We start from the raw sequence: 6,390 nt of genomic DNA, 5'->3' as shown, positions 1-6,390 counted from the left end.
ATTACCTAAGAAACCAGTATGGGATATTATAGATCTCAGTTGTGTATAAGAGGTCATCATGGATTAATATGGGCTACAAGAGTGTCTAAGAAGTCACCATGGACCATACTAGACCTAATACATATAATATATCAGGTGTAGGATAAGGCCAGCCATCCTGGCTGGGGAGGAGCATGGTTTATTACCCAGATGAGAAGCTAGAGCGTAAAGATAAATGGATTGGCCAGTGGGGAGAGAAAATAACTTTCTACCAGCTGGTATAAAATAGGAAGGACCTCCCTACTTTCATCATCACCTGGAAGTGCTTACCAGAAGATGTGGCGTGGCCACAGAAGCATTCCCCGGCATAAGAGGCTCCTTGAGGAACCAGAAAAAATCAAGCGACTGTCATTAAATGCCATCATGGATATGGTTGGAAGACTTCTTTAGCACCTGAACATCAGCAGAAGCTTCAAGAAGAACAGTATGTGTGGTTGTCCCGCACCCATCAGGCCTCCTCCCATGGTCCAGCTTAGTGACAGGCCTACAATAAAGTAGCCATGAATAGCAAGAAGGAGTTGGTTCCAGCTATGACATCCAGCTCCATAAGCAGGTACAGTGGGGTGAGATGGGGTAGGGGGGCAAAAAAGGAAGCCTGCTGCCACACATGGATGAGTCAGACGAAGGAGAGAGACAACCTGTGTTTTGTGCTCGTGTAAACAAGGTATTTGTGTCATAAAACACTCTTTGTTTGAACCTGGAGATGTCTTTTTGTGCTTGTGTTTGGGGCTTATTGGTGCTCCTTAGCTTTCACACAGGATCAAGAACATATGGCCCTGTTCAGTGTTTGTAACAAATCTATAGGTCATAATGGGATTTACACTGTCCAGTTATTTAGAATAGATGTTTATGGGCCTGACCAGTGATTGAAAATTCATCATGGGTATCATTATGGTAAGACCTTGGAACAATGTTTCAGGTGGAATCACTGTGGTTATAGACCCAAGCTGTGTAATAGTAGTTAACATGAACCATTACTAGCCTGACCGATGCCTGAGAAATCAGTATGGACCACAGTGGGATACAGTTGTTTCTGTGAAGTCAACAAGGGCCATTTTGGGTCTGATCACAATGTAAAAAGTTGAATGCAAGTTCTAATGGGTTTAATTATATCAATGATTTATCCTAAATCCCTAGGGATATGGAACTAAGAATGGTCACAGTAGTTAGCATGGACCATAATTGGCATGACCAATGCCTGAGAAATCAGCATGGACATCTGTGGGCTACAACAGTGTCTATGAAGTCAGCATGGATGCCAGTATGGGCCTCTCCTCAGGATAAGAACTTGGAATGGAAGTCTTAAAGGGTTTTATTATACTCATGATTCAGATTGGATCCTTGTGGTTATGAGCCTGAGCAGTGTCACAGTAGTTAGCATGGAGTAGTATCGGCCTGAGCAATTCCTAAGAAATCAGTATGGACTATTGTGGGCTACAGCAGTGTCTATGAAGTCAGCATAGGCCATTATTGGTCTGACCCCAGTGTAATAACTTGGTATGTAAGTTCTAATTGCTTTAATTACACCTATGATTCAAGTTGGATATTTGTGGTGATGGGCATAATCATTGTCACATTAGTTAGAGTGAACCTTGCATGGACCACTGTGGGCTATAGCAGTGTCTATGATGTCAGCATGGATCATTATGCGTCATACCACAGTATAATTACTTGGAATACAAGTTCTTATGGGTTTAATTATACCCATGACTGAGGTGGGATACTTGTGTTTATGAGCCTGACAACAGTCACAGTAGTTAGCATTTTACCATTATTGGCCTGAACAATGCCTGAGAAATCAGCACTGAATTTGCCTTAGGTACTTGTGCCAATCACCCTGCTTCCCCTTTCCAGGTGCTGGTAAAACTGGAGCAGTAAATTGTGTTGTAAGACCTTTGCTCCTGAAGCTTCTGGGCAGTACTGTTGTCACTGTTGCCAGGCGTCCATCTTATCACAAAACCCTCTAGCTGTGTGGCATCTTGTGATAGAATCTCCAAAGGAACCTGGACCTATAAACAATGTGCAGGCTGGCTCCTTTTGCCATTAGATGAAGCCATTTGACTTAAGGTCTCACATTCTACAGAAGAAGAGCATTCACTGAAAGATGCAGGGGTGGGGGGTTAGTGGCCACATGGTTGAGCGTGAACCTACTCTGGGGTTAGGATGTGAAGCCTGCTTTGCCATGACGACTATCTCCCTCACAAACACACCCTGTTTACTGGTTACTGAGCTGCTGGGCCTGTGAAGTTAAAATTAAACTGCAGATTCCTTCAGGCCAGTGAGAGGAGTGGCCAGCAGTCAGGACACGGGTCTGGCTCACCAGTGCCCAGCTGGTTGTCATGGCTACCTTGGGCCCTCCTCAGTAAACAGCTCAAAAGTGGAGTTATTTAGCACAAGTCCAGGAAACACTTAGAGGACTGAGCTGAGACGTCGGCATGGGTTGCAACTCCAGCAAGAGCACCTCTGTGGTGGACCCCTCTAACAAACCAACTGAGAACCCCCCGGGTGAAAGTGTGACCGAGGAGCAGGAGATGGATCAGAGTCCCAAATCTTCAGCTGAACAGGGGGACACGTCTGTGACGACGGAGGTGGCTGTCAGCTGAAGGCAGAAAGTAAGTGACAGAAGGAGTTAAGTTCTTTTCTTGATGTTTTTGGTGAGTACCTTCTCACAATGTGCGCTCTGGGAGGCACTATATAATATAAAGATTGCAAAGTGCTGCTCCATTTTTCTTTTCACCTTTTACAGCTGGCTTGTTCTTCCTGACAGTTTGCTTTTCCTCTTTTTCAGCCTCCTTGCCAGCCCCCCCTACCCCACCTCACCCCACCGTACCTGCTTATGGAGCTGGATGTCATAGCTGGAACCAACTCCTTCTTGCTATTCATGGCTACTTTATTGTGGGCCTGTCACTAAGCTGGACCATGGGAGGAGGCCTGATGGGTGCGGGACAACCACACGTACTGTTCTTCTAGAAGCTTCTGCTGATGTTCAGGTGCTAAATACAGAAGTCGTCCAACCTTATCAATGATGGCATTTAATGACAGTAGCCTGATTATTTCCTCTGGTTCCTCAAGAAGCCTCTTCTACCAACTATTTGGCTCACTTCAGTTCTAGTTGATATAATTTGCTTCATAATCTCAAAGAATGAAGATCTTTAAAACCTGGCCATGTCATCTGATAAGAAATTTGGTGTGTTTTTACAGCTGCTGTGTGGTGGCCCCCACTACAAAATCACTGCATGTCTCCATCTGCCATGCTGCAGCAGAATGGGATGAGCCCACAGATCCCAATGACTGCTGACTTTCCTCACTGTGGTGGGCATGGAGACTCTTCCTGTGCAGCCTGATCCAATGCTTATCATGGAAGTCATCACATCAGCCAAGGATTGGACTGGGGGGCACCACAGCTGGTGTGAAACTGATGGGGGTGGGGGTGGGGGGGGTCGCGGAAGGATCTGATTTACCCCAGAATAGGATGGTGGGGCTGGGTAGTAGGCTTATTTTTGTATTTATGTTTAAATACTTGTGGTAATTCTTCAATTTCTGAATACACACACACACACACAAATGTACAATGTGCACAAACGAATCTGACGTGTAACTTTTCTCCAAATAAACGCAGCCTGTGATTGTCGGTCTGTCAACTCTTTGTTTTGAGGCTCTCTCATGGCGACTTAACAGGATGACCACAAACATAGATTAGCATTTCATCCACACATTGCGCAGTATGTGAGAAATTGGGAAATCATTCATGAATGTTTGGGGTGAATTATTCCCAGCTGTCACTGGGGGACTCCCCCTCAGAGGGGATTCAATGTGATCTCTTTAGCGTCACTGCCTGGAGGCTAATGGTCATGTCACCTCTGCCTTCCTGCTGCTGCCTGTCATTTGTCTGCAAGTCATCCGGGTCAGGAAGTGCTCCTCTGGTGTTGCTGGCCTTATCCTGCTATCTTGAGGTAAGAGGGGCTTTTGGGTGACATGAGCAATGAAGGAGAAATCCCTCCAAACAAAATATTATGTCAGGTGGGAGCTTTTTCAAAAGGTGAAAATGAGATGGAGAGTTCATTGGACAGGTGTAAGAGTGTGAATGTAGTGCGTGACACTCCAGGAGGTGTGAGGTGTGTGCTCAGTGGGTTTGCTCTGGGGTGCTCGGTTTAGAGTGTTACCTCATCTAGAGGGGTGTTGGTCAGTGTGTGTTGTGGATGGTGGAGTGGAGTACAACTGAGCATGTCTGGTATTGTGGCTTTTGGGGTGCGTGTGAGCGTGTGATCGTGTGTGTGTGTGTCAGGCTCTCTTGTCTGTGGGTGTTAGGTGTGTAAGTGACAAATAGAAAATGTATGTGCACGTCAGGGATGGGCTCCGTCAGTGTGTGTCTTAGCAGGTGGACCAGACCTGCACTGCTTGTGTTTCCTAATGGGCCGAGCTTCATACGTTGTTCTGACTGTGGTGTACGTTATTAGAGCATTTATTTGTGTATATCAGGACATGAGCTCTTGTGTGTGAACATACGGATGCGGACAAATGTGTTGATACCCCTCCACGTAAAAAGAAGAACCCACAATTGTCTCTGAAGTAACTTGAAACTGACAAAAGTAATTGATTGTCCCATACTTAAGAAAAATTCTACTTTGCTTTAGAGATTTGATTCAAAAGAATATCTCCAATAATAACTTAAATGAGAATGGCATGGACAAAAATGATGGTCCCCTTAACCTAATATTTGGTTGCACAACCTTCAGAGGTAATCATTGCAAACAAGCGATTCTTGCAGCTCTCCATGACACGTCTGCACCTCTCGACTGGTCGTTTGGCCCACTCTTTCTGAGCAAACTGCTCCAGCTGTGTCAGGTCTGAAGGAGGTCTTCTCCAGACTGCATGTGTTAGTTCTTTCCGTAGATGTTCAATAAGATTAAAATAAGGGCCACTTCAGAATAGTCCAATGCTTTCTTCTTAGCCATTCTTGATTGCTTTTAGCTGAGTGTTTTGTTCATTGTCATGTTGGAGGATCCATGGCCTGCGAATGTGACAGAGCTTTCTAACAATGGTTAATATAATTCGCTCCACAATGTCTTGATAGTCTTGAGATGTCTTTGTTCCATTCACAGGCTCGAGGCACTCCATATCAGATGCAGCAAAGCAGCCCCAAAACATGACTGGGCCTCCACCAGTAGCTGTGGTGTTCTTTTCTTAGAAAGCTTCATTTTTTCACATGTGGACATAGAGCTGATATGACTCCGTCTCATCTTTCCAAAGGACATTCTCCTAGAAGCATTGAGGCTTGTCAATACCCATTTTAACAAATTCCAGTTTAGCCTTTTCATATTTAACTTGCAACGGTGGAGCCCACCTTGGTCTTCTTCCATTGAGCCCACTGTCACTCAAAAAGCAATGGATGGTGTGATCAGACACTGATGGACCTTGACCTTGGACTTCAGATTGTATCTCTTTGGAAGTTGTCCTTAGCTTTTTGTTTACCATTCTCACTATCCTTCTGCCCATTCCAGGGGTTGATTTTCCTTTTGTGGCAGCATCCAGCGAGGTTGGCTACAGTCCCATGGACCTTAACCCTCTTAATAATATTTGCAACTGTTGTCACAGGAACATTAAGCTGCTTGGAGATGGTCGTATAGCCTTTGCCTTTAACATGCTTGTCTAGAATTTTCTTTCTGATCTCCTCAGAAACTCTCTCCCCTGCTGTCTCTGGTCCATGTTTAGTGTGAGACGCATGATGATACCAAAAGGCAGAGCAAATATACTTTACTCCAATTATATAGGCTGAATGGCTGATTGCATGATTGCAGATGTGTGTGATATTAATTAAAGAAAACAGCTAGTTGGAAAAATCACTCAAAGCAAGTTATTTAGAGTCTTTTCTTAGGGGTACCAACCAGTGGCGTAGCAAGGTCTGGTGGCACCCGCTGTGGAGTTTAAACCATATAAAATGAAATTTATTGAGAAAGCAATTATTTTATTCAATTGGTTAAGTTAAGAGGGCTTAATGTTAATTATTTTGTAAACAATTTTTTATGAATAAACAAAAAGTAAAATGCCTTTTTATTAATAAGCCAGTTTAATGTACAATGTAAGAAATCTTTTTTCATAGTGATAGTACCTAGTGCATAACTTTATTATTATTATAACACAATTTAATGAAAACTGAGTTGTTTACAAGTTTCGTTCTCTAGGCTCTAATCCAACAAACTGTACTTTAACATGATACTTAGAATCTCTTCTTTCTAACTTTTTGTTCTGCAAATTTTGAAATTGCGTCATCAAAATCGATACCTTCAGCTACACTATTTTCAATTGACAAAATGGCTAAGCTAGAGAGTCGTGCTTGGTTCATAGCGGATC

The 6,390-nt window shown here is 43.7% G+C and overlaps 1 long non-coding RNA gene across 1 annotated transcript; it reads left to right on the top strand.

Annotated features, from left to right (window-relative positions):
- Positions 1-2,125: 2,125 nt before the first annotated feature.
- LOC127529180 (uncharacterized) lies at positions 2,126-3,670 on the top strand. Its single transcript, XR_007935863.1, has 2 exons — positions 2,126-2,651; positions 2,828-3,670. It is a non-coding gene; the product is annotated as an uncharacterized LOC127529180 (long non-coding RNA).
- Positions 3,671-6,390: the final 2,720 nt, after the last annotated feature.

The sequence above is a fragment of the Erpetoichthys calabaricus genome, chromosome 9, assembly GCF_900747795.2.
Source record: "Erpetoichthys calabaricus chromosome 9, fErpCal1.3, whole genome shotgun sequence".
In the NCBI taxonomy this organism is placed as follows: domain Eukaryota; kingdom Metazoa; phylum Chordata; class Cladistia; order Polypteriformes; family Polypteridae; genus Erpetoichthys; species Erpetoichthys calabaricus.
The sequence above is the reverse complement of the archived record's forward strand: the minus strand, read 5'-3'. Positions and strand labels throughout refer to the sequence as shown.